The sequence below is a fragment of the Lissotriton vulgaris genome, chromosome 6 (assembly GCF_964263255.1).
Source record: "Lissotriton vulgaris chromosome 6, aLisVul1.2, whole genome shotgun sequence".
NCBI classification, from domain to species: Eukaryota; Metazoa; Chordata; class Amphibia; order Caudata; family Salamandridae; genus Lissotriton; species Lissotriton vulgaris.
In genome coordinates this window covers 616,636,174-616,663,380 of record NC_141694.1, presented here as the reverse complement: position 1 = coordinate 616,663,380, position 27,207 = coordinate 616,636,174, and positions in this window count along the sequence as shown.

The window sequence follows — 27,207 nt, the reverse complement described above, 5'->3', positions numbered from 1 at the left end:
AAGCAGCTTTTCTGTTATTCGTGCACAACATGCAAAATGTGCAATGTTCAACATAGCATAAACATGCACTAGTACGATTTTCCACAGCGTAAACTGTAAATTTGTGCTCATACCATCATGGTTTAATATATTAGGTACAATGTGTTTGCCGCATGTGTGTGTTCAAGGTTGGTTAGTCCGTGCAGTTAACACATTATTATGGAGGTGCTTAATTTCATGAGGGTGTAATTGTACAAACCTCACTCCATGAGTATCATCTGCATAAATGGACACTGCAAACCCAAATGAATGAACCAAGTAGGCCAGTGGGGCCATATACATTTTAAAAAGTAAGAAGGAAAGGACTGACCCCTGAGGAACTCCACATGGCACAGATGTGGAATCTGAAATGATCGAGCCCATTTTGACTTGCATGCAAAGACAAAACTGTTCTACTGCTACTATAGAGTATCATCTGATTTAATAATATCTGAGGGCCCACGGTATCAAATACAGTGGAGAAGTCCAAAACAAGAGCTGCAGGTATATCTTGATCAGTACAGTGATGTCGGACATCCATAACCGCAGTCAATACACCTCCTATGCTGCATCCAGCCCGGAAACCTGCCTTTTCTGGATATAAAAAATTGGCATCAACGAAAGCAAAAGAGCGGGTTGAACACCATGTACTCAAGAAGCTTGGACAGAAAAGAAAGTTGAGAAATAATGCTGTAATGTAAAACTAATAATTGATATTTATGTAGTTTCACTGGAAGAGGATCCATGCCTGAAGCTTTACAACTTTGTCTCAGTGTTACTCGATCTTGCTCATTTAGTCATGCAAACTGAGTAAAACTATTTTGGGTCAAATAGACAGCCGGTTGGAGCTAAAATTACATTTAAAATCATTTTTAATAGTCTGAATTGTATCTATAAAATAATCAGCAAATTGCTTGCATTTAGTAAACTGGCTCAGGTTCATTTTGCTGTAATGCTGTGGCTATCACCGATAAAAGTACTTTTGAGGATTCAGGAACATATATAATTTTCTGTGAGCAATAGGATGCTTCTGCTGTTTCTATTCTCTATTTTGTAAGCATTTTTCAGCATAATCCAATCTAATTTGACATTGGTGGCGTAACTCTAGTGTCAAATGCGTTCTACTTGGCGCAATGTGTGTCTCTTTACTGAGAACCTTGAGAACCAACGATTTTGATTCTTGTTCGGAAGGATACATTTAATTTGCAGAGGTATCAATTCGTCAATAGCCGTTAAGAGCTGCTGGCTATAATTTCCATGGGATTGTTTATACCCTACCACTTTCAACGTTTAAGCCGCGCCACTCATCTTTTGGCCCAAGAAGCGACTGCGTTGTACTGTATGGACTGCCAAGCGTCCACCATGCCTGCCAATAACTGTCTAAATGCAACTCGCTATGCTCAAGTATTTCTGCCCTATTCATAGATTTATGAACTGTCGGAGCAAACTGAGGTCACAAGGTCCATATAATTTGGGTTTTTCAATAACCACTGCATCACTTAAAAACCTTTACTGACTCATCATCATCAAATACTTTATTTGGCTCAACTGAGCCATAAAAAAGAAAACCACATACAGTATTAGACCACATGAAATTGAGAGACATTTGTAAAAAGCACTAAAAACAGGTATTGACTTCTGTACGATGAGAGAATCATTCAATGATAGGATTGTACCTTTATAGAACTTAAAGTGTAATGTAAAACTGTATGTATCTTGGTTTCAACCCTTACTGACTCTTTTCTCTTCATGGCTTCCATCAATTGTTTGTGAGCAGATTACTTTTTGCAAGTCTGCTTTTTCGTCACCACATTCAGCAGTGAGGGTTCTATGGTTCCTGCAATGTACATTGCAATATACAGCAACATACCCATATAAACACACACCCATTACAACAAAGAATACAGTTGCCTAAATTGCCCACATCATTTGGCTTTGGCACTGTTTATTTTTGTGCAATATATAATAAACATTCCAGGAAGGCTAATTTCAAATGATTGTGCGAAACGTGGGTAGTTATCTAAGAGAGCTTTCTCAAAATGCCAACCTGTGGCCACATAGACAACTTTTGTTTGCAGCCTAAATCTGAGCTAAATGTAAATTATTTATTTATTTATTTATGAGATTTATAGAGCGCAAACAAATGCCCGAGGGCGTCTTGGCGCTAAAAATTCGATTCATGACTCTCCTGATGTTGAGTACCGGCAAGGTTATTGGTTAAACAACCAGGTCTTTAGATTTTTCCTAAAGAACAGAAGAGTGTGACTCATCCTGATTGACAGAGGAAGGGAATTCCAGAGTCTGGTTGCGGCAACTGTAAGCCATCTGTCTCCCCAGGATATTGTTCTGGTACGGGGGACATTTAGCTGATACAGAGTGACAGATCTCAGTTGTCTTAGCGGACGGTATAGGGTTATCTGGTTCCTGAGAAATTGCGGGCCTAAATTCTGTAGTGTTACAAAAGAGGGGGTTGAACCCATGCAGTCACGGGGACCTGGGCGCTATGTGGTACATATGTAAAGGGGTCCCCGTAAGGAGAGTGTATTGTGAAAAACATACACTAGAAACAAAATAGAACAACCAGTAAAGCAAAATTAGAAAGGCAAATTTTCGATTGGTATATGTGATTTATTACCAAACATTGCTTGATTGCCGGTGACAATATATGAATTAGATTTGTAATTAGCAAGCCCCAAGGGGGGGAAGAAGGGGGAGAGGGAGGGGGTAGTGCTCAAGGGAGTGTTTAGAACATGGAAAATAACACAGTATCTAAAAGGTAATCGATATATTATAAGGTTAGTGACAATATAAAAACAGTTGTAGTACACATGCCAAAAATAAAAGGCACAATTTGAAGCATTGTCAATGAATCACATTCAACGGTCACATCTGAATACTAGATGAATCGGGGGTGTGCCGGAATTACAACAAAAGAAAACAGTCGACGTTTCGACCCCTATTAGCAGGCTAATTAAAGTCCTTTCACGGGGTCTTCATCAGGACGTCACACGGGGAGGGGAGAGGGGCAATTCTGTATGAGAAAATAGAGTAATTGAACTTTAGTACATAGTAGGGAAGACGATTACTCATCCTATCTAATATATAGACCAAGAGATAAATTAACGACAGAAATTACCATGGGATACGGCCCAGCCGGGCTCTGTATATGGAAGGGATGTCACGCTAAGAAGTCGTGGTCAGTCAATAAGGCGGAGACCTCAACTAGATAGGAGACAAACAATCGATAAGATTCAAAAGAATCGGTGGGATTCAAAAGAATCGGATGACAGTTCTAGTCAAAGTGAAATTTACTTCCACCCTGTAGTGGAAGGTTAATGTGAATCAAGAACAGTGTTGGCCAAACATGATTGCCAACATTAGCACGTGACACTCAGGGATAAATCAGAACAATGTAACACTCTTGCCATTTGGAGATTGTACCTCTGATTTTGTAGAAAGTCGATCCTTCTAGGATCCACGGGTCTGGCACAATGCAGGAAACAAATTGGTTGCTTTGGTCTCCTGTAGTCAACTAAACAGAGAAAAGTTGTATACTAAATGTGCTGGATGAGCGAATCTCCTAGTCTGGGAAATTCACTGCAGAGGGACAGATACTTACAAAAATAGAGGGGACAGCGCCGTCTACGTAAAACATTCAGTCAAACTCCGTCACGTTGAGAGCGCGGAGTGAGAGGTTCACAGATCCACCTCGAGTTGGGATATGAATTCGTCCGCTCGAATTGTCTGTTTTACCTGCGGTGAATGAAGTAATTGTTTACCTAAAGGCCGGGACTGTACTTTTAAAAGGGTTTCGGACTCGAGAGTTACTTACAAAAGGAAAAAGCGGGCGGCGCCGTCTACACTGGTCCTGCCACGAACTCCGCAGCGGCTGCAATGCGGAGTTTGGGGAGGAGCTAACTGATATAACAAATCAGTTAAATAGAAGAGTTACTCACGATCGCCGGGAGGGGCATCTGAGTACGGTTTTAATAGCCAAAGTGCATATTGGGTATGGATTCACAGGGCGAATATACAATTAATGAGAATTAGAACAATTGTAATTGGAAAAATTGGAGAACATGGACACTGGTGCAACTCTCACACAGGAGGATGTAAACCAGTAAGCAAAGTATTGTAAAACAGTGATCACCAAGGGGTCAACATTCAAAATCATGTAATGTAACAAATCCACGCGACTTTCATCACACAAGGTCATAGGTGGAAAAAATTTGACAGCAAATCATGGCAGTCTGCTCGTGCACTTCTCCAACATGAGAGTGTAACGAGTTGTGTGGGTAATTAGAAAAGCATTTAAAATTGTGGGATGTAGCTTAACCCAGTGCTGCCAATTGTGATATACTACTATCCTGCTCATTCAACCCATTCTGAATGGAGTCCAGAAGGGACATCCATTTGGACTCGCGTGTGTTCAGTATTGATACAAGATTACCTCCCCTTCTACCCAGGGTTACCTTTTCAATAACAAACCAGCGTAAGTCTGTGACCGCGTGTCCCGCTGTCAGCCAATGGTCTACCAAGGGCGCCCCTACCACTTTGCATCTTAGTCTGCTGCAGTGAGATGAAATTCTAGATTTGATTTTTTGTTGAGTTTGGCCTACGTATAACAGGCTGCATGGGCACCGAATGATGTAAATGACTCCAGTTGAATTGCAGTTCGTATAATGTTTTAGATTATACGTTCTACCCCCGTGATCAAAGGTTTTGGTCTGGATGGTCGTCTCACAGGCGATGCATGTGCCACACCTGTGATGGCCAACTACAGGGGGCAGGTTCCAGAGGGATGTTAAGGTTGGTTGACTTACTGACTCCAGGAAGGAGTAGACCACCATGTCCCTAATATTTTTAGCTCTCTTGAAAGAATGGAGAGGTAGTGCAGGTTGTTTAATTACATCCGCAACCAAAGGTCAGTTTTGATTAATGATCTTCTTGATGTCATTGCTACGTGTTGAGAAGGTCGTGACACAAATGGACGGAGTTCGACTGAATGTTCTACGTAGACGGCGCTGTCCGCTCTATTTTCGTAAGTATCTGTCCCTCTGCAGTGAATTTCCCAGACTAGGAGATTCGCTCGTCCAGCACATTTAGTATACAACTTTTCTCTGTTTAGTTGACTACAGGAGACCAAAGCAACCAATTTGTTTCCTGCATTGTGCCAGACCCGTGGATCCTAGAAGGATCGACTTTCTACAAAATCAGAGGTACAATCTCCAAATGGCAAGAGTGTTACATTGTTCTGATTTATCCCTGAGTGTCACGTGCTAATGTTGGCAATCATGTTTGGCCAACACTGTTCTTGATTCACATTAACCTTCCACTACAGGGTGGAAGTAAATTTCACTTTGATTAGAACTGTCATCCGATTCTTTTGAATCCCACCGATTCTTTTGAATCTTATCGATTGTTTGTCTCCTATCTAGTTGAGGTCTCCACCTTATTGACTGACCACGACTTCTTAGCGTGACATCCCTTCCATATACAGAGCCCGGCTGGGCCGTATCCCATGGTAATTTCTGTTGTTAATTTATCCCTTGGTCTATATATTAGATAGGATGAGTAATCGTCTTCCCTACTATGTACTAAATTTCAATTACTCTATTTTCTCATACAGAATTGCCCCTCTCCCCTCCCTGTGTGACGTCCTGATGAAGACCCCGCGAAAGGACTTTAATTAGCCTGCTAATAGGGGTCGAAACGTCGACTGTTTTCTTTTGTTGTAATTCCGGCACCCCCCCGATTCATCTAGTATTCAGATGTGACCGTTGAATGTGATTCATTGACAATGCTTCAAATTGTGCCTTTTATTTTTGGCATGTGTACTACAACTGTTTTTATATTGTCACTAACCTTATAATATATCGGTTACCTTTTAGATACTGTGTTATTTTCCATGTTCTAAACACTCCCTTGAGCACTACCCCCTCCCTCTCCCCCTTCTTCCCCCCCTTGGGGCTTGCTAATTACAAATCTAATTCATATATTGTCACCGGCAGTCAAGCAATGTTTGGTAATAAATCACATATACCAATCGAAAATTTGCCTTTCTAATTTTGCTTTACTGGTTGTTCTATTTTGTTTCTAGTGTATGTTATTCACAATACACTCTCCTTACGGGGACCCCTTTACATATGTACCTAAATTCTGTAGTGTCTTAAAAACCAGGCACAGTGCCTTAAATTTTATTTGGTTTTTGATTGTCAACCAATGAAGATTCCGAATAGATTGGGCAATTGGCTTGAATTTAGGAGTTTTGATCAGCAATCTTGCTGCCGTATTCTGTACTGATTGCATTTTATTAACAACCCTGGTTGTGCTTTGGCAAATAGTCCATTGCAATAATCAAGTGACGATAGTACAAGTGTACTCACCAGGGTTTTACCTGCGGTGTCAGGTAAAAACTGAATAATTTTTTTAATGAGTTTCAACTTATGGAAAGCTGTAGCCGCAGTTTGATTGGCGTGAGCAGAGAAATTAAGGATTTCGTCGAATACCACTCCCAAATTCCTGACCTTTGGGACAGGAGTTGGCAGAGTTCCAAAAGCTGAAGGCCACCAAACAGGAGACCAGCAGGGAGAAAATTTCCCAAAAATTACAACCTCAGTTTTTTGAGAGTTTAGTTTAAGGGAACTGGCGGACATCCAATCGCCAATCGCCAATCGCCAGCATACCCTCCTGAAAACGTTCCGCCACATCTTCTCCATCCTTATTAATGGCTAGAATTAGCTGGGTGTCGTCTGCGTAGGAAGTAAGGCCCATCCCATATTGCTTGATGACTTTAGCTAGGTCCGACACATAGATATTAAAAAGTGTCGGACTTAGGGATTAGCCTTGAGGCACCCCACAAGGTAGAGAAAGCTCACTTGATTTGAAAGGACCAAGGGTAACTGCCTGGGTCCTTCCCGCTAGGAAAGAAGTGAGAAGGTTCTTTGCTCCCTGTTGGATTCCCATCTTTCCGACACGGTCGATCAAGATGGAATGATCGACTGTGTCGAAACCGGCAGATAGGTCCAGCAGTACAAGCACTGCCGTTCCTCCCTGATCTTTGATGGATCTGATATCATCAGCGGCTTTAATTAAGGCCGTTTCTGTGCCTTGATGTTTACGGAATCCAAACTGGGTATTATCCAGCAGGGCATGTTCTTCAATATACTCCGACAGCTGGTAATTCATAGCTTTTTCTACCACCTTAGTCAAAAAATGGAAGGCTGGCTATAGGTCGATAATTATGCTGCTGAAATGCCCATAAGTCCAAATTTCACACTCCACAAAATTTGTTACATTTGTCAAACATTACACATTTTGAGATTTCACACAATTTTCACCTATGGAAGACTGGTTCGTGCAGAAAATGTCAGGACAGAAAAGTTCTGCCTGAACCCGTGTCCTGCCCGTACACTATGTGCCCTTTTACACAAAGTATGTCCTGCTTTTTTACGCAGCAGGTTCGTTGAAGCACAGTGATTTTTTGTGTATTTTTTGTACTTTGTAGTATGCAGCATTTATTTGCACACACAAAAAACCTAAACAAGGACATATTTCTGTTTTAATTATAAAATAAATAACTGTGCTGCTGTTCACAAGAAGGGACATGGAGGGCATTGGGAGGCAAACGATAGAACAATGTCACGGGCAGGGGGAGCAAAGCAAATGAGCGAGAGCAAGGTTAAACTGGGGGTGAAAGCACACCCTTTACAGGTATTCTGAGCCAAGGAGCAAAGTACAGCAAGCTGCCACTTTGGAACTGGAGAACTGCTCAGTAAATCGCTCCAATACCTCCCGGTTGGGTTCGCGCTTGTGGTTGAGGGAGAGTGGTCCAAAGAGACATTTGCAGCCAAAGAGTTTCTTTCTTTTTTTTGTATTCATTTCACAGAGGAACAACTTGTGAGAAAAGAGGGTAAGAGTCCTTTGTGAAGTCATGGTTTTTAGCAAATGAGCGGAGGAGCAAACCTAAAGCATATTCATGTTCGTTCAGAAAATAAACACAACAGATCTAGTGGAATTTGCATCACGCACCTTAGACCTCCCTAAAGGCATTGCTGAGTTGCCTTCTGTCTCCCATGGCCCCTGAACAGCTCCTGAGTTAAACAAGCCGGTGGTCACAACCAGGGCTCGAGTCGGGGGACCATGCAGGTGGACGGCGTCCCCCCTGCCCAAAAGCTGTTAAGAAGAAACTCGAATACACGGCCCTTTGATGCAATTTAATACATTCACATAACCCAAATCAAGCCGTTGGCATTTCTGGCACCCGCCCTGAACGTGTTTAGTGTGCGCACGAAGTCACGCAGCTGATGAATGAAATGTGCATGTTTCCAAAAACATCCGCAGCGCAGCTCTAAATATGAATGAGGTAAGAAGCTAAACGCACCTAGGAAATAAGGTTAAAAATTTAAGAAGTTAACAAGCGTACTGTTTGAATGCAAGTGAGGTTTGGATAATATTTAGACACAACATTTGTACTTTAATTTATTGTACCTTTGTTTTATCTTTAAAGATTAACTCGCTTTTGGTTATTTGCTCTTTTCGAAATACATTTTTAAATCTTTACCTAAAAGTATTCTGTAAGAGACACGTGTAATACATTAAAGCTCAAGTGTTAATAAATCAGTTAATACCTAATAAACTGATTTATTAACAATGACACTACATTCCACAGTGGGTTAAACGACGTGGCCCCAAGTGAAGCGGGACTCCCTGTAATGAGAGGGAACTGACTACATTTCGTGACGTCACTTTCTCTCGTGACGTCCATTCCGGTGAAACCACCTACCTTGGAGCCTCCCCCCACTTCTTTTTTAGGTCGGGGACCGAAGGCTGCGCTTGCGCAGTCTCCGGGAGGAGATTTAATGATTTGAAGTATGGGGGCTTGAACCCGCCTCTCTCCTCCTCTCTCCTCCATTGGCTGGCTTCCTCAACGGAGGCCAGCCATTGGAGGAGACAGGCGTCACTCCAATAAAGCCCCGTCTCTTTCGGATTCGGGGGCGTGTTTTTTTGCGTTCTTTCGACTGTGACGTCACCCGTCACTCAGAACACCAAAACACGGCCCCGAATCGAAAATGTTCGGAGGTTTGCAGCCGCCATTTTGGGTCCCCTGTTGAGGAGTCCACATCTCTGCTTTCCTTCCCTCCCCAGTCAGTCCGGGTTCCGGTGCAGTTCGGGGTCATATTTCCGCGCCCCTGGATCAGGTCAGTCCCCCGCGATCCCCCTTCCAAGTTCCCTTTTGCCCTTACCTCTGCGGCTCGAGTGTGCCCTCCCTCCCGAGAGCATGCACGGCGAGAAGCACTAGCACTGCAGCGCCGCCATTTCAGCGTGTGATGGACTGCAGCAGCGATTACCAGCAGATGAGCCGGCACCCGGCAGCAGCCCCCAGCAGCACGGCTATCGGCAGCAACACCCGCACACCGGCCATGGGGAGGGCAGACAGCGCTGCCACCGAGCAAAGCTGGCCGAAGTCCGGTCGCAGAGTGCCCGCATGGGGCTCGGCCCTTCACAGGTCTGCAGGAACACCTCGGCACAGAAGCGGGCACGGCAGGGAAGACCACCGGTTCTACTCCCAGACACCTTTCACCTTTCTTTTCTCATGAGTTCGCCCTCTTCCTGTCCTCAGAAGCCGGCGAGTCAACCACTCTGCATAACTGCAAGCGACCTCACTTCTTCAAATGAGGAGAAAACGGTGCATGTCACTGCACGGATCTTTGCAGTCTTGAAATGCAAGTGACAAAGGAGAAGCTGTCTCAAAGTTAGGAGGGAGAACTCGCTGTGCAGAAACTGATTGGGCGGCAGAAGTCCCCAAGTTCTTTCCAAACGGAGGACTGTTACCTGTGATTTATGATGGAGAGGGTGAGCTTGCTTCATCTGTGCAGCGGTTCATTGGATATGGCTGCAGCGCTGTGGGTTGGTGGTCCGGAGTGGCTTTTAGCAGTAGCCGGTTTGTGCTCAGTATGCAGGGTCACCCAGCTGCACAAAACCAAAATCATTTCCTGGTACTTTAGTTAATGGGATGAATGGTAACGTATGAATGATGTTTGTAGCTTATCTAGTTTGGGTGTTGCTTCACTGCTGAAAAGTGGTAGTTTATGATGGTCCCACATTATGGAGTATAAATTAAGCAGGATTACCCAATGACTCCATGTCACAGGGATGCAACTTTTTGCAAATTATTGTTATGAGGAGGGATGATCTCCTGAGTTAACTTGGGACATTTGCTATGAGTTCCAGACTGGAGTGATTGTGATAAACAAGTGCTTGTTCCTGTGACAGTTATATTGTGACCTGAAAACTGGGGAACGTAAACTGTGCTGATGTTGGGCTGGGTAAAGTGACTTCAAGCTCGGAAAGTGTAAGTGCTCCCTTCCGTCCGATAATTGGACCTCATTTCTTCACGCCAACCCTAAATCTGGGAAGATTGTGCTACTGCAGGTAGGCGTGATACTGCCGTATGACTTGTCAGAGGCAGCCGGGTAGGTCCTGTTTCAAATTTTCCAATCATCCGAATATGAACTCGTCCTTGATCTATGTCGGGCTCCTGTGGAAATCTCCACCCGCTGCACAGAGTGCTCTGCAGCGGTCAAGCTTTCCTGGACCAGCCTCCTTGTGGGTTAATCTACCAGTCCGCCGGGAGGTTATCTGCCTGAGAAACCGTGTTCTGTTCTGCGCGGCAGCGGAATCTAGACCGGTACCGTGACGGGCTCCTAGCTGACGCACAACTCGCAGGTTTAAAATAATTGGTGTCGACGATTTGTACTGTCTACATGGCCTTCAGGGTAGACTGTTTAAATTCGACATCTCTTTGCCATCATTTTATGGGGTGGTGTTTGGGCTTGTCATGTTGTGCAGGTTAATTAAAGCACTAAGGCTATTACTCGTCCCTCCTTTGAATTGCCCTGGTATTTGCTTCCTATGAGCGGGTCAGTGCAAGTGGTGCCTATCGTCTTCTTACCACTATTTTTTTTCTCAGTATTTTATGTTGAAGGGAACATGCATGTACTCCTGCAACTCATTTAAAAAAACCTAGCTCGCAGAACAGGGTGGGGTGCCCTTCTTTTATCGTGCAGTGCATGCCCGTGCTGGAGGCTTGCCTCTGGTGCAGATCACGACTGACACTGGGGGAGGGGGGATTATTTCTAGTGCAGTGTCCCGTGCACGCCTGTAAGCTGGGTGCTGCTTATATTGAAGTGCTCTCCTGTCACTGATGTGCTGGTGCTGTGAACTGGTAACGGAGGTTGTCTCTTATGCAGTGCACTCCTGTCACTAGGGTTTTCTTACTGCTTCTGGCACTCTGCACGCACATCACTGACATGCTGCTGTTGGTGCCTGCACGACGGGTATGTGTGTATGGTGGGGGGGGGGGGTGAAGGGGGGGCAGGGCTCACCGGACACGAGAAAGCTTGTGCGGAATAGTGCACACTTGTCTCTAGTGCAGTGTACGTTATTCATTGGTGACAGTGTTCCTGAATTCTACAGCAGGGGGCACTAGTGGTGCATACAGTAGCCAGATGATGGCTGGAATGGGTATGTTTTAGTACTCAACATGCACGATACGTTAGTACTGTACAGTACAATGCTTTGCTGCACTTGAAGTTTCCCAGTTGCATTCTGCATGCCTGAATGTTGAATGGAAAGGTGCTCCAGATGCGGCATGTATCATTGATCTACTGCAGGATGAGACAGTTTGTGGCTGTGCACTGTCCATGCAAATGTATGCTAAGTGGAAAGGCTTTGTGTTAGCTTGAGGTGTTTAAGTATGGGTATGTGAGACTGTGTGTGTGGGTGGCTCTGTGTGTGTGTGGGTGGCTCTGTGTGTGGGTGGATGGCTCTGTGTGTGGGCGGGTGGCTCTGTGTGTGGGTGGGTGGCTGTGTGTGTGGGTGGCTGTGTGTGTGGGTGGCTGTGTGTGGGTGGCTGTGTGTGGGTGGCTCTCTGTGTGTGGGTGGCTCTCTGTGTGTGGGTGGCTGTGTGTGTGTGTCTCTGTGTGTGTGTGGGTGGGTGCCTCTGTGTATGTGTGTGCGGGTGGCTCTGTGTGTGTGTGTGTGGGTGGCTCTCTCTATGTGTGGCTCTCTGTATGTGGGTGGGTGGCTCTATGTGTGTGTGTGGGTGGCTCTCTGTATGTGTGTGTGTGGAGCTCTGTGTGTGTGTGTGGCTCTGTGAATACTCTCTACTACTCTCTAATGCTCACCTGTTGCCATTGTAAATAACAATACCATTTATTTATGTGTTAAAAAAAAAGAAAAAAAATGTCATGAACAATGCCGATAGCTCTACCTTTAATAATGCCGAGACCATTGCATTGTAAATGCTTGTTTAGGACTTCTGCCCTGGTCACAACTGCGCATGAGTGACTTTCCTGCCCTCCTGCAGTAAGAGAAACTCATTAACGAAAATAGTGCTTCCAGACTAGAGAAGACCACCTTGTGACAACTGAAGTAAAAGGGCCAGTCCTCATGGCAGGTTACAAATGAAAACAGGGCAGTAACCAGGCAGGACTAACTAGCCTAATAACGAATCAGAAGCCAGCATTTACGAAGAACAATGACAAATATGGGCGGACAGTGGGCGGGGCTTCAAGAACATACTCTGATACAGCATGGCTCGCAGAGCAGCGCATGCACTGCCCAGGCTCGACCTAAAAACTAGAAGTGCTTCTAAAACTAAACTTATATAATGCACATGGGAATTTATCCATCCTAACCTCACCCTTCCCCTATCCCTAAACTCATCCCTCAGACTAACCATTATGGTTACCCTATGGCTAAAGCTTTGACCCCCCTTTATTTGTATGAATTAGTTAATGTAAAAATAGAACAGTAATTATTGCGTAAAAGTAAAATATTATTTTCGATCTAAGGTCTATTCAGTGTAGTCGTTTCGTTTCCCAGAGTTCTATATTCAGGTTTCTCTGTGATGACATAATCCATTTTCTTTTTTGTTTACAAGAATCAGGTTACTGGTGAAGGCAGATTGGATTCCATTTTCGACTACGAAGAATAAACTTTATTGCACGGTTAATAAGTACTGTTTCAAAGGATACATATATGACAGTTCAAGAATGTATAAAACAATGATGCACTGTAAAAGAAAGGTTAAGAGGTTATTTCTGGACAAAATTACGGGGACTCTAAGTAATGTGCAAAAATATGTCCCAAAAAAACTGGTGGAAAGTAACTTGTTCGTACTTTGGTGTTTGCATAACATGTCCGAGACTTACAATGCAATATCTTTGTCTGTTAGCTTGGCCAAAACTGCATTAAAAATATACATATAAAACCGCTAGCCAATTCCAAATCCTTTCGGTTAAAACATTATTTTAATGCCAGTGCGCAAGATCTGGTCTTTAGGTATCTAAAAGACGGGAGTAAAAATGTGAACCGTTCTGTTAAAAAGCCATGACCGCAGCAAATTATGTGGGCCAGCGAATCCCTCCAATAAGGACAAAAACACACCAAGATTTGTCTGAACTGGAAAAAAAACGCCTGAACATAAATAGAAGCTCATAATATCAAGGACGAAGAAGGAAGCTTTGCATCGTCTCCTGCTCTAGGATAGTTTGAAAAGGGGTCCCTCTTCTGGATTTTCTGAAAAATGAATTTTGTAATCTTTGCGCATTATTTCGACAAAGAGAAACTGACTATCATCATTCATAGACTTAACAGCACATAAGAACAAAATACAATAAATTGTGAAAATGAATATTGTAAAGTAAGCAGAATTTGCAATTAAATGCTAGCTATGTATCAGTATATGTATTGAAGGAATAATTTACTTCAAAGAAAATATTCAACATTTGGTAAACTCGAAGAATAAAATTGATAAATACCATGATGCAACGCGTGAACATACATAACATGCCATATTATAGGCAGAAATTAAATTACACTTATTGCAGGTTTGATCTTGAGTGATTGGAGAATGAAAGAATAGATTTACGGTTGTTAAACTAGTGTGAATAATTTCTGTGTGTTTGTAGATGACCGTGGGCAACACAACGTTAACCTCTAAGGACCATGAAAGGCCTAAAATATAAAGGACCTCTGGTGTATTTGTTTCTTTGTTTATTAGTGACGTGTAGGTTTGCTTTGGATCTCTTGTTCTGAATAGTCCCTGACAGAATGTTTGGGTGCACACTGCATGTCAATTTCAGTGTGTCACTACAGAGACACTGGATGATGCCACCCACTCTGGCTTGTCAATCTTCTTGGCTACTGTGTCGAAGAGAATATCAGGGGACAAGAACAACATCATAGTGGCTTGTTGCTTCACTGAACCATCTACCACTTGCTATAATAAATGATATACCTTAGAATATCTGTTTATCTCACACTCTGTGTCTAGTGGGATTCTGACATTACTTGAAAAATAATATAATAAATGTTATTGAAGTTTTGGCCTAAGCTCACTCCCTTTAGCTATATAAATGCTCACTGCTTTTGATAAACATTTAAGGTTGTCACTTAAGTTGAAGAAGAATAAAAATCCCTCAGATTTATATATTTCACACCAATACCAAAAGAATCACTTTCCTAAGCACAAGTCACAATTAAAAGTTAAGTGTGCCATGACAATATCAGCAGTCTTTTGAAGAGATGAGGATCGTTACCGTTAGTCAAGTCTCATAATATACAAATGTGGAAAAGAAAATGGGGTCATGCTCCTTCAAAATATCTCTAAACAGTATTTTTAACTACTGAAGTTTTTTCTAGAATATGATTAACTTCCTAAAAATACTTCGCTGTATTCAGCTTTAAATTAAACCCTGTATCCAAATACTCTCCTGGGTTTCACTTTCCTACAGCAACAAAGTATCTTGATTGACTAGCAAGGACGCTCTGCACCATGGAGGAATTTATGCTCGATAACTTCAGAATGGCCGCCACCATTTGCAAACATCGCAAGAGTTCTGTGGAGTCAGTGGAATCGTACTCGGGTGCCTTGTTTAATGCATCCTCCAAGCAACACCAATGTTCCGGCGCGGAACACCAGACCTTCTTTCCTCAAAATTTCCATAGAGCCTATGAGTTTGGGACATTGCGTTCACACATCCACTGAGTGTAGAATGACAAATGCTGGACACAGATCATGACAGCACAACGCTACAGGCATGAGGAAATGTAAATCTAGGGCACTATTTATTGTATTGCTTCATCACACTGGTTGTATTCTTTGGCAGGTGAATGCCATGAAGAGTTTCAACAATCAATTTGACAGAGTTTCCAATGCCTTTACATAAAAAAATAAAGATTACAATTTAATATCTGGTTAAATCACATGCTCAGTGGGATGGCACAATTTATGTATGTATGTGTTAGATCTGGGGGTCTCTAGTTGGCAATGGTATTCACCATTGTCCAAATAGGGACCCTTACTTCTAAGTCAGGATAAGGGGATTACACTCCTTGAAAATCCCTGCTCACCCCATAAGAAGCTTGGCACCAGCAGACAGGCTTATCCCAGAGGCAGTGTGTTAAGCATTTGTGAATATACACAGTAATAAAGCAAAGATACTACAGATGGACACAACACAGGTTTTATAAAAATAAGTATTCTTTTTATAGACTTATCACAAGACCACAAACAACAAAAATCCACAATACTACACTTAAGATTACTTAAAAGTTGATTAAAGTCTCTTAGTTCAAGTTGTTGGTAGATGCGACAAAGTTCTCAACAAAGTACCTGAATGCGTAACTCAAAAGTGAACAAAAGGCTCGCAAAAGGCGAGATGCGTTGGTTCCGTGACCCGGGGGAAAGGTTGCGTCCTTCCTCAATGCTTGTGCAGAGTAGGGGACTCGTCGTGAGCCTTACCGGTGCAGAGGAGATGCATAGATTCACTCCCTGCAGGCCCATTGATGCGATGCGATGATCTGGTTGCGATGCGAGAAGATGGCGCCCTTGATGCGGTGATGCGATGACGATGCGATGACGCCCTGGATGCCTTGCAACGACTCTGTACTTTGGAGCAGCGACAGGCCCTGCGACACGCTTCTCTAGTGATGCGATGGCGACACTCGCGATGGCGTCACGCTTCTCCGGTGATGCGACAGCAGGCAGCTTTGATGAACACACGCTTCCAGGGAGATGCGGCGAAGGCACGCTTCTCCGGCGTTGCGATGATTTCAGCTGCGGCGGCAACGCGCTTCTTCTCGATGCGTCGCGCTTCCAGCTCCCAGCGGCACGCAAATGACTGGAGTCAGAATTCCCAGCAAGGAAATTCAGGAGGTAGCTGGAGGTGAAGTATTTTGTCCCTGAGACATCAGCAGGAGGCAAGCACAGTTCAAGCCCTTGGAGAATATTCTGTAGATGAAAGTCCTTAAAAAAAGTTCCTTCTCCTTTCCCTTGGCAATGAAGCTACCACTGCAGGCCAACCCAGCAAACAGCACGCTGGCAGAGGGGCAGTCCAAACTCCTGCAGCTTCCTTGGTTCTTCTCTTTGGTAGAAAGGTTTCTTGTTCCAGAAGTGATCTGATTTCTTGGGATCAGGGTCCCAATATTTATACCCCAAAATCCTTTGTTCTCTGAAGGCAGAGGGGCCTCTGCCTAGTCCAAACCAGTTCCTGAGCACTTTGTTTACATGACTCTCTTCTTCCTTTCACTGTTCAGGGAAGATACATCAGGCAAACCACAGGGGGTGGAGCCAGCATTGTAGAGGGAAGTCCCAGCCCTATTCAGCTACCTCCCATCTAGATGCAGATCTCTCTATTCACCACCGGGCTGCCCCAGCCTTTCTCCTGGAATCCCCCAGCCCTGTCAAACACAAATCCAGACAAGGAATACACAACCCAGCAGAGGCAGGCTCAAATGGTTAGGCAAGCAAATACCAACTTTCTAAAAGTGGTATTTGCAAACACAGAATACTAAAATAAACTTTACTAAAATATATACTTTATTATTCGGAGTTCAGGCGTACTAAATTCGAATTTATACAATGTTCCCTGAGTCTGTTAGGATTATAAGAATGTAATAATCTAACTGCCCATTCTGGCCTATGAGAACAGGTAGCCTTCAATAGTGAAAAACAAAAATGGCTGTAATTCACTATTAGAACATGCTACACACATCAGAGCATGTCCTACCTTATACTTACAATGCACTCTTCTATTGGGCCTACCATAGGGGTGTCTAATATGAAGCAAAGGGAAGGTTTAGGGACTTGCAAATGGGTGCACTTGGCCAAGTCGACATAGCAGTGCTAGTCTGCACATAGGCCTTGCTGTTGCAGGCCTGAGACACACTTTACAAGCTGCTTCTGTGGGTGGCGCAACCAGTGCTGCAGGCCCACCAGCAGCATTTGATTTACAAGCCCTGGGCACACATGGTGCACTGTACTAGGGGCTGACCGATAAATCAAATAACCCAATCATGGAATAACCAATTAGTACATTAATTTAACATATGGAGCACTTGCACTGTGGCACTGATTAGCAGTGGCACAGTGCCCAAAGCATTAATCCAGCAAAAACATATCAAAACAGAGGAGGCACTCCGTTAAAATGGAAGGGAGACTCACACAATGATGCCAGGTCTAACAGTATGTATAATCATTTTTGTGGAGCGCAACTGTCGCTCTGAGGAGCATCATGGCGCTATAACGGACCGATACATAGAAGGCAACTGGAGTTCTGCATGATCAGATAAGTGAGAGGACTAGGGTGTCTGGGGCTCAGAAGATACAGGTTTTCAGTGATTTCCCGAAAATTGATTCAGTCTGGGAGAACCAGAGATGGATAGGTAGTGAATTCCAGGCTTTAGCTCCTAGTATTGCTGCACTTTTGCCACCTCTAGAGATGTAGCTGAAGTAGGGGGGAGAAAGTTGGCTGATGAAGATCTTAGGGGGCGCTGAGATGCATATGGTTTAATTCTGGCCCTCAGATATTTGGGTCCAGCTGATCTAAAGGTTCTGTAGGCGATTATTAAGATCTTAAAAAAGATTCTTTTGTGAATAGGCAGCCAGTGTAAAGATTTTAAGGCTGCTGGGGCTGAAGAGCCTTGCAACCGTTTTAGAACTAGGCGAGTGGCAGTATTTTGGACTATCTGCAATTTCTTCAGGGCAGACTTATTGGTCCTCGCATATAGACTATTACAGTAATCCAATCTGGGTGTAATAAGGGCCACTGCTACTGACTTTCTCGCCACACAGGGTAATAGGTCAAAAAACGTTTAGAGAGACTTTACAAAATGGAAACAGGTGTGGGCCACAAAGAGCACTAGTTGAGGGAAAGATAGTGCGGTATCAAATTTTACTCCCAGATTCTTCACTACGTCTACTGTGTTTGGGGGAGTGGCATGGGTGTAACACAGGCCACCGCAGCCCCGTGGTGCGGGGGCCCCAAGCTCCAGGGGGCCCCTCCGGGAGAACAGACACTACACCGCCACACGCTTGCCCTGTGTGCATCCCCCACCTGCTTTCACACACAAACTGCCACAACAACAAAACACGCAGGTACATTAGAAAGCCAGCACCCCCTGCAACGCATTAGCAACACATGTTGTCTTTGTTACATGAATGCAGGGAAGAGCGTCTTTTCTTTTTGTCAGTTTTATCGGCTGCCTCCTGTTGTACTGCGCTTCCTCCCACCTCTAATGTCCGAAGGGCACCACTAGGAAGAGCCTGGTGAAGGCTGAATGTCTCTCCTGTGCAGAGAGCCTGAAGGCCGTTGCTCGAGAGGCCCCTCTGCAGACCCCCTCACTCCTCTTATTCAGTTCTCTATGTGCCCAGACCCAGGACGCACTCTTGGAACGGAGGTGAAGGAGGTGGAGGCAACCTCAAGCGAAGAGGGCGCTGAGCTGAGAGTGGGGTGGAGGTGAGCATATAAAGAAGGGGGAGCTGAGATGAAACATTGTGGTTTGCAATTAGGGTCTACAGTGTGTCTGGGGCATAATGCTTAGCCAGCTTCATAATAAACAAGAGGCCATGTGCCCGCAGGTTCACACGTGTTGCCTTGTGAACAAATATGCTTTTGTGCAAAATGTGTAACAGACGGACTCTGAAATGTGCTGCTGACTTTAACCTCCCAGGCTAATGAATTTTGAGCCAGGCCAGCTTTCAGTGAACATGATACTAAGGGCTGAAAAACAAGCCAGCATGAGCTATGGTTCGAAAAAACAAATACTATTTAAAGCAGCAGTGTTATGCTTCCACATTCAACAAAACGTTCGGTTTTGGCTTACTATGTATTTTTTGGCCAATTTAGCTTTTATGGGCTTCAAGTTAATTAAAATCATACTATTGACATAGACAGATGTACATATATATATGTAGTGCTTTAAATGGAAAATAATAAGTGCAGGTACTCACCATATTAAGATGTGATTAGGGCGTGTGGCTTAGGTGGAGAGGGGGCTATGGGGCAGGGCTACGGAGAGTGCTAAGGGACCCGGCCAGGGGCACATAGTTGATTTGATTGAGATTTATTTGGTTTGCAAAACTAGTAACCCACATGCCTATGTACATAAAATACAAATCTGGGATCAGCATGTTATGTTTTGCAGCAAGCACATGCACCCTCTCTGCTAACTTATGATGAGTCAAAACTGTTATCAGATAAAGCACAGATCTTTTTGGCAAGTACTTCTGTTGGCGTTTGAAAAATGGAACATGTGCAGGTAACCTAATGATTGAAATTGGGGTCGAGCTTAAAATGTCCCAATGGCGCCAACACCACACCTGGCCTCCCAGGGAGGCCCCTGAGTCTTTGCACACTCCCACACCCACCATTGCCTGAATGCAATGGCTTGGCAGAGAGGTCAGCTGAAACAAATTGCTTCTGCACTGGGCTAGCACATTAGAGCTGATGTGGGAACGGCCCAAAAGGCAGAGCCATACCTGACCTTTCAGGAAGGCCTCTGAATAGTACCTGCACTCTCGGCCTAACACGGGATGAATGTGAAGCGCCTGCCTGGGAGGGAGCATGGGAAAAACAAAACCTTTAGGCTGCTGAATGACCCTAGGGCCACAGCATCTGGCCTGGCCTCCCTGTGTGGCTTCTCAGCCTCCTCACACTCTCTTCTCACCCGCCTGCCATTGCTTCAGTGCAATGAGTGCTTGGCAGAGAAGTACTGCAAAGACACTGCTTTTGTGTTTAGCTGTTCCACCTACTGCAGTAGCCGAGTTGTGAAAGGCCTAATGACCAGAGGAACACCTGCCCCGCCCCAACTACATTTATTAAGGCACAGTGCGATGGAATGGCAGGAAGGAATGTGGAATACCACTGCTTGTGCAGTCTGGGCTAAGGTGAAGACGGCCCAAAACTACAGCCACAAAACTGGCCTCTCACTCGTCTCGGCTCCCCACCTCTAAGCACAGCCTTTTGTGCTGCGACCCTCCTACACATTCCATAGTGGCAGGGTCAACTTTAGGGCGGTGCGATCGGTGCGATTGCAACAGATGTTGACTTGGGGGAAGGCGTCATTTTGATAAAATGTATACTATCATTTTAAAAGCACCTGTTGCCGTGTTCCTGGCCTCCAGAAATTTTCAGACTTCAATTAAACGGTCAATATAACTCTGATGATTTATCATCTTCCTGGAAAGAGACGGGAGGATTGTCTAGTGTAAGTTTTAACTCATCATAAGGTAGTGCAGAGGGTTAAGATGCCTGCTGCTAAGAACGTGTACCATGCAGATAACAAAGTGCATAAAATGTAAATAGGTCAGTGGGTTACTGCTAATTTGTTACTTGTTACATTGAGCTATTACCTGTCATCCGAGAGCTGCATGCAAACTGCAAGGTATATGTTAGAGCCGTAGGTTTTATGCCCAGTCTTTCATCATCCTAATCTTGAAAAAAGGGTTCATTTGGGTAGAAAACAATTCTTATTATGAAAGAGAACCCCTAACAATGAGGTTAGGTTTTAAATTCTAAATTTGTGCGTTTCGAGAATAAGGACTCATACTATACTGCCTACCAGTATCGATGACGTCACTCCTACACTACACCTTGTAGTCCTATCTGATGTAACATTCCCTATACACTGATTTACACACATATGATTGTCTCTGTGCAGTGTGTGTGTGGTGTAAAGTGCTCGGACACCTAACACTAGTATGAGCAAAAACGAAATGGCCATGTTAAAGGGTGCTACTGAGGGAATCCGTGGCAGAGGTAGTCATGGGGGGGGCACAAACATTGTTGCACAGGGCGCTACCAGTGCTAAAGCCTGCCCTGCATAGTGGCCTAGTCAGGTAGCCATAGTTTGGGCTGGGTGGCCAGTAGGATATTGTGGTTCTTTGTCCTCCTTGAAACCAGCCCACAGGTGACACTAAGGCAGGGCCCATGCGCTTTGCCAATCCATTCCTGGCTGCTACCCACATTACTAAACTTGATTCCCATCGGCTGTGCTACAATTTCACTATCAGCACCTTCCTCCTCAAGTTTCAAGTTTAGGTTTATTTGATTTAGTTCTCTGCTGAGAACAACACCTTCCTCCTCAATCCGACTTCAAACAAGTGCATTCGTACTCTGCTATGCCAGCAGGAATTCTTTTTAAGAATTAACACCGTGACATGTTACCTATTAGCAGGGCCTGCTCACACACCTACAGTGCTATTGACGCCATAGAGCCTGAGTTCAAATATCAGTGTTGACGCGGGCCCCTCCCAAACTTCCTGCCAGCTCCAAATAAATGCATATGGGCCGCGCTGCAGTTAGCATACTGATGGCAGATTTGCACTCGATTATCAGAGTGCTTCACGAAAACGGACTGATTAGTCAGGTCTGTTGTGCTTCTTTCTGTACATGCCAAATTTCACTGAGCTTGCCATGCTACCCCATGAGTACCGTACCCTCTTTGGACACGGAGAAGTTCCGGTACTCAAGAGCAGAAAATGTAGAAGTGCCAGTACTTAGTTATGGCGAGTACCGGCCCATTTAAAGCACTGTGTATATATGTATAACTATATTAACTACATTATATTGGGACATGTCATATATTGTATTTGTAAGAAATGGGGGTTACCCAAATCTCCAAAGGGGTAGCATCGCATCAAGCGGGCAGGCCAAACTTCGAGGACATGTGAAGCATTCACGCAGTATCCACAGACGACACACCAGTCGCACCACAAAAGAGTCACGACACCACCTTTGGTTGGAAAAAGATTAAGTTTAGTGATGTCTCCAACCTGCAAGGTAAAAAGGAACAAAATAGTGGTAGTCACAACAAGGCGCCAACTGGCACCAGAGCCAAGTACTTCAGAGGGGGATTATTTACATGGGACAAAAAGGGTTGAGTCCAAAGTCCATGCTGAAAGGAAAAAGGATGGTTAAATGAACATTAGACCTGGGGCCAATCTGGCGAGGCCTACTCAGGCTCTCATCCTCGGGGTAGGCTGTAATTGCAAAATCCAACATTATGCATAAATACACCTCATGCGTTATAACGCCAATCCCCACCCCTGTAAGGGAAGAACAACAGAGCTTCACAGCACATACTAGACAGGAGCACCTGTAAGAAATCAGTACGGCAGGCTCATTAACAAGGGGCATAAACCAGGGCCTGGAATAACTCATCAGGCCAGCATAGGGGCACAACTGCACTAAAAGGGCACAAAAGCATACAATCACCCATCAGGTGTAAAACCACAGTATACCTGGGCCTCAATAACCTTAGTGTAGGCATAACATTAGCATAACCACATTAGCAGGGTAATCAGCCTACAATTCAAATTAGGCACAGAAGCGCACCACACCTGGACAGGTAACTGGAAAATACCAGGCCGGAATAAAACTACTTATGCCAGGGTAAAGCACTTCCTTCGGCAGGAATAAGCAGGGAATTTCATGAGGAAATAACATTTCGGTCCATGTAAAGCATTTTATCAGATGTAGAACATTACCCCTTTTACCTGACGGTAGGCATAGGCCTAACTCATGGGCCAGGACACCTGTAAAGGAATAGACACATTCACCTGCCCGATGGGCACAAAAGCCTTATCTGTAAAATCACCTAGGCAGTACTTAACAGTAGTATCAATCATAGGCAGGGGCGCAGTAACCTAAGCACCCCGCATTGACATAAGGTGTGGCCGTGTCTCAGGAGGGGGGGGGGGGGCATCGATAACTCCTTGGGGGACCCTATGGGCTTGTGATCGGCCTCCTACCACTGGCACAGTCTAATGGGGCCCCTGACTCCGCTGGGGCCCAACGTTACAGGTGCCCACTTCCAGACGGGCCACCTGGAAAGTTAGTCCGGTCCTTGGGACGGGCACCGACCCTGTGCCCCGACTCCAGCCCACCAACCACCACGCAGCTGAGGCTTCACTCACCGGCTTCCCCAGGGCTCTTCTTCCGCGGTAGGGGCCAGGCACCGACAATGTGCCTCGAGGCCCCTGCAGTACTGACAGGTCGGGGTGGAGGGAAGGAGGGGTTCGCGCTCCCTCGAGCGCCCCTCCCGGCGGTAACCTTCACTTCTCCCGGGTCCCTCTGCCTTACGGGGACCCGGGACACTCACTGGCCGTGTGGGTGCCTGGCGTCTTGCTTTACCCGGGCCCTTCTCCCTCACAGGGGCCCGGGGAGTCCAAACGGCGTCGGCGTGGACACCGGAGACGAGCGCGGGGACTTGGCCCGCGAGGGGGAAGCCTGCCTGGCTTTCCGCCCTCCTCCTTCGGGTCGTTTCTTCCGTGCCGGCGGGGCTGGCACCGACAGTGTGCCCCGGCCCCGCCTCCTCCACTGGTCCCTCACTCTGGGGCTCAGACCGGCGGGGTGGGCTCCCGCTCCAGTCGCTCTCGCCTCGGGGCTCCCCCTCGACCACGGGGGCCCCACACTGACTCTTCACCCGGGTCCCCCCTCTTACCTCACGGGGACCCGGGGCTTCGACTCTCCTCTCGGCCTTCCTGGCCGACAACCAATCCATGCGCGGTGGTGGCGGGGGCCGGCCGATGACGTGGCCTAGCCCCCGTCACGTGATGGGGGACCTGATGGCCTCAGGGCCTAGCGCGGTCTTCTCCTGGCATCGGCGGCCCTCTCCTGGCACCAGGGGCCGCCGAGACGATTCCCACGGCAGTGGAGGGTCCCTCAAGGCAGCGCCCGGCCGCGGCGGTGACCCTCGCCCACTCACAACCTGCGCAATCCTCCAGCCGCGCCACAGTCTCCTCAGCGGCAATAAGGGGTAGGCTCCCTGTTTAATTAATTATTTATCTCGGCAAAAGCGCGCCTCCACAAACGGCGCTATTTACAGCCTGCCACAGTCTCCTCAGAAAACAGCACTCTTTACAGCCTGCCACAGTCTCCTCAGAAAACAGCGCTCTGCTCCTCTGACCACGCAGAGGGGGCAGGATTTTAGCACTTCCACAGCGCTTCGTAATTATAGCGCTCGACAGGCGGCTTTATAGCACTAGGGGGCCACAACAGTCCCAGGGCCCAGCGCTTTCACAGGGCCTCACAGCACCTCAGCCCGCAGCAGTTCCTTTGGGGGCACAATCTTCCCCAGGGTGCTTCAGAGGGGCAGACAGTCCCACAGCAATTCCTCAGGGGCACACTCCTCACCTCCTGGGCGCTTCTTCACACAGCGCTGGCGTGGTACCCAGTCAAATAGCGTCAGTGTCCTGGATAGGGGCCCTTCCTTGTCAGGGGCCCATGGGGACAGTAGAGGGGGGTTTATAGGGGTGCAGGGCCCAGCTCACAGGCCCATGTGGCGGTAGCACCTCACAGCAGGTCCCCTCTCTTCCTTGTCCCAGCGCTGACTGACTATCTGGTGGCACTTCTCCCTATTTATACCCTCCTCCCTCACAGAGCCAGCACCTTCCGGAATGTTGGCAAATCTAGCCTAAACTGGTTCTAGGGGAGGGGGTGAGCACCCTGGGTGCCAGGCTTTCCCTCCAAAAGCTAGGGATAGCTGGGTAATATTATCTAGACCGCCGCCCTAAGGCAGTCAGGTGGCACTACCCAGGGCCATGGCATCCATTTTAAGAACACAGTACATTTTAGTCAGGTACATTTTTAAAATGGGGATTGTTTTCTGCACACCATTTAATAACATTTAATTTTACAACAGGGCAACTCTTACCACACATGGTCCATACATATTTAATACCATGGGGGAGTCATTCAAATTAGGGGGGCAAAAAGCGAAAATTTTTGGGGGAAAAAGGCCAAGTCCAACAGTATTGGTGTTTCAGATTCAGCACCTCAAATGCTTAGTTGTAGATTCTTCTTTCCCCAAGTTATTCAAACCAAATAACCTTCTAACTTGGAATACTTAAGCTGAGTTTCTACATGAGGCTCCCTCTTCCTCGAATGATTAATCAAATGATTGAGCATAGTCCCTGGCCGAACTTTGCATGCAGATACATATCTTCTATATTAAGGCACATCTGGGTTCCAAATGCTGCATTCTACTTGGAGTAAACAGAACCAGTATTACCCCAAGAGGAGAATAGGGAGCCAATCAATTGGAGTCAGTGCTTTAAATGGAAAAGGAGAAGTACTTACTAATTAGACTGGGTGGGCCATTAGGGGGGTGGCTATGAGCCAGAAATTTAACAATAGCCACATAAGTAACCTTTAATGCAAATGTTCTGATTGTCATGGAAAGCACTTGAACGCCCATGCACCAAATTCGCACAATAGCAAACTGCCTCCTTACATCGGAGACATGGCAAGCATCAGCTCCAATGTCATAGGTGCAGGGCCTAATTTTGGCAGTTTGATATTGCACGAATTTGGGCCATAAACATTTAAGCACTTTACATGACAGTCAGAACATTTGCATTAAAGCTCACTCTTTTTTAGGCACCACTGGTTAAAGGAGTTGTCCAGAATCACAGGATGATGAGCCGACATTGGGATTCGAACCTGGTTCTCCAGTTCCACTGTCGGCAGCTCTGGCCACATGCTCATTTTCATTGCGATGCCAATTAGAACCTAACACTACAGGAGCACCCCAGCGCAGGAATACACTACCCATTGCCTGTCAGAGCGGCACATAAACACGCTCCATCTGAAAGGGTTATTTTCAGTAGTTTTTGCATTGCCATACCTGTACTTCAGGGTATGAGCCCTGCTGCTCCTGGGAGTACCGCTACATTCCTTGCCCAAAAACAAGTTCCGGTACTCAGGGGGAGAAAACTGGGAAGTGCTGGTACTCAGTACCGGTGAGTAACGGCCCATTTAAAGCACTGGACCGTACTGATGATTTTTTTTCATAGGTGAGCACATATCATGCGGATGCGCCATGACACAGGTCTGTCTCACGGTATGGGGGGTCTTGTTGGACTAGGAGGGGCACCCAAAGTGCTATCCTTATAGTGGTGGAAGGCTACATCCATCGTAGGTGTTAAGCAGCACAAAGGTGGTGATGGCAGCATACTGTGTAGTGATCAGTAGTAGTGAACAGGTCCTTTTTACCCTGTCACTGGAGTGAGGCCTACAGCCTCACTCACTTTTTTTTAAAAGATCAGCTGTTGTGTGCTTGACTCACCCTTGGCCTACTTCAGGTAGATGTGCAGTGCTGCGCAGGAGCAGTGACTCTGCACTAGATGTGTGTGCGCCTGGGAAGGGTACAGTACAGGGATTTTTATATGCTGCTGCCTGCTGTACTTATTATTGTTTTAACAGTGATTTTTAAATATCTGCACCTTCATGCACAAACCAAAGGGGCATTAGTTGACTAAACTAGTTTGATTTTTGTATGCTGCTGCCTGCTGTACTTGTTATTGTTTAAAAAGTCATTGTATAATATTTGCGCCTTCATTCACAAACTAAAGGGCCAAAGTCTGATTAAACTGGTTAAATTTGATTTTTGTATGCTGTTGTGCATGTTATTGTGAGACCCGTCACTTGTTTTTATCATACACTTTGAACGTGTTTTCAACTTGATGCAAGAAGAAAGGGGGATTGCTTTAAAAAACACGCTTGAGTTTTGTATATTGCTGGATTCCTGGTTCTTTTATTATGCCCTTTGTAAGTATTTGCACTTTTTCCTTTGCTCCATCAGCTACAGTTACTATAGATTCTGTCATTAGGTACTTTCTAAAATGGTTTGGTTTTATCCTACATGATGCAGTATTGATGGTGTTGTTTGCACTTCTCTGTAATATGTGCACCAGAAATCGTGTAATTAGCTTTGTTTACAATAGAGAAATGATAAATACAGACACACATCTGCATCAATGTTCTGAAGCATCCAAGCAGTTTTCATCCTCAGCCTTGTGTGCCTGCCTGTTTATGCCCTGCTTACTAATAAAGCCCT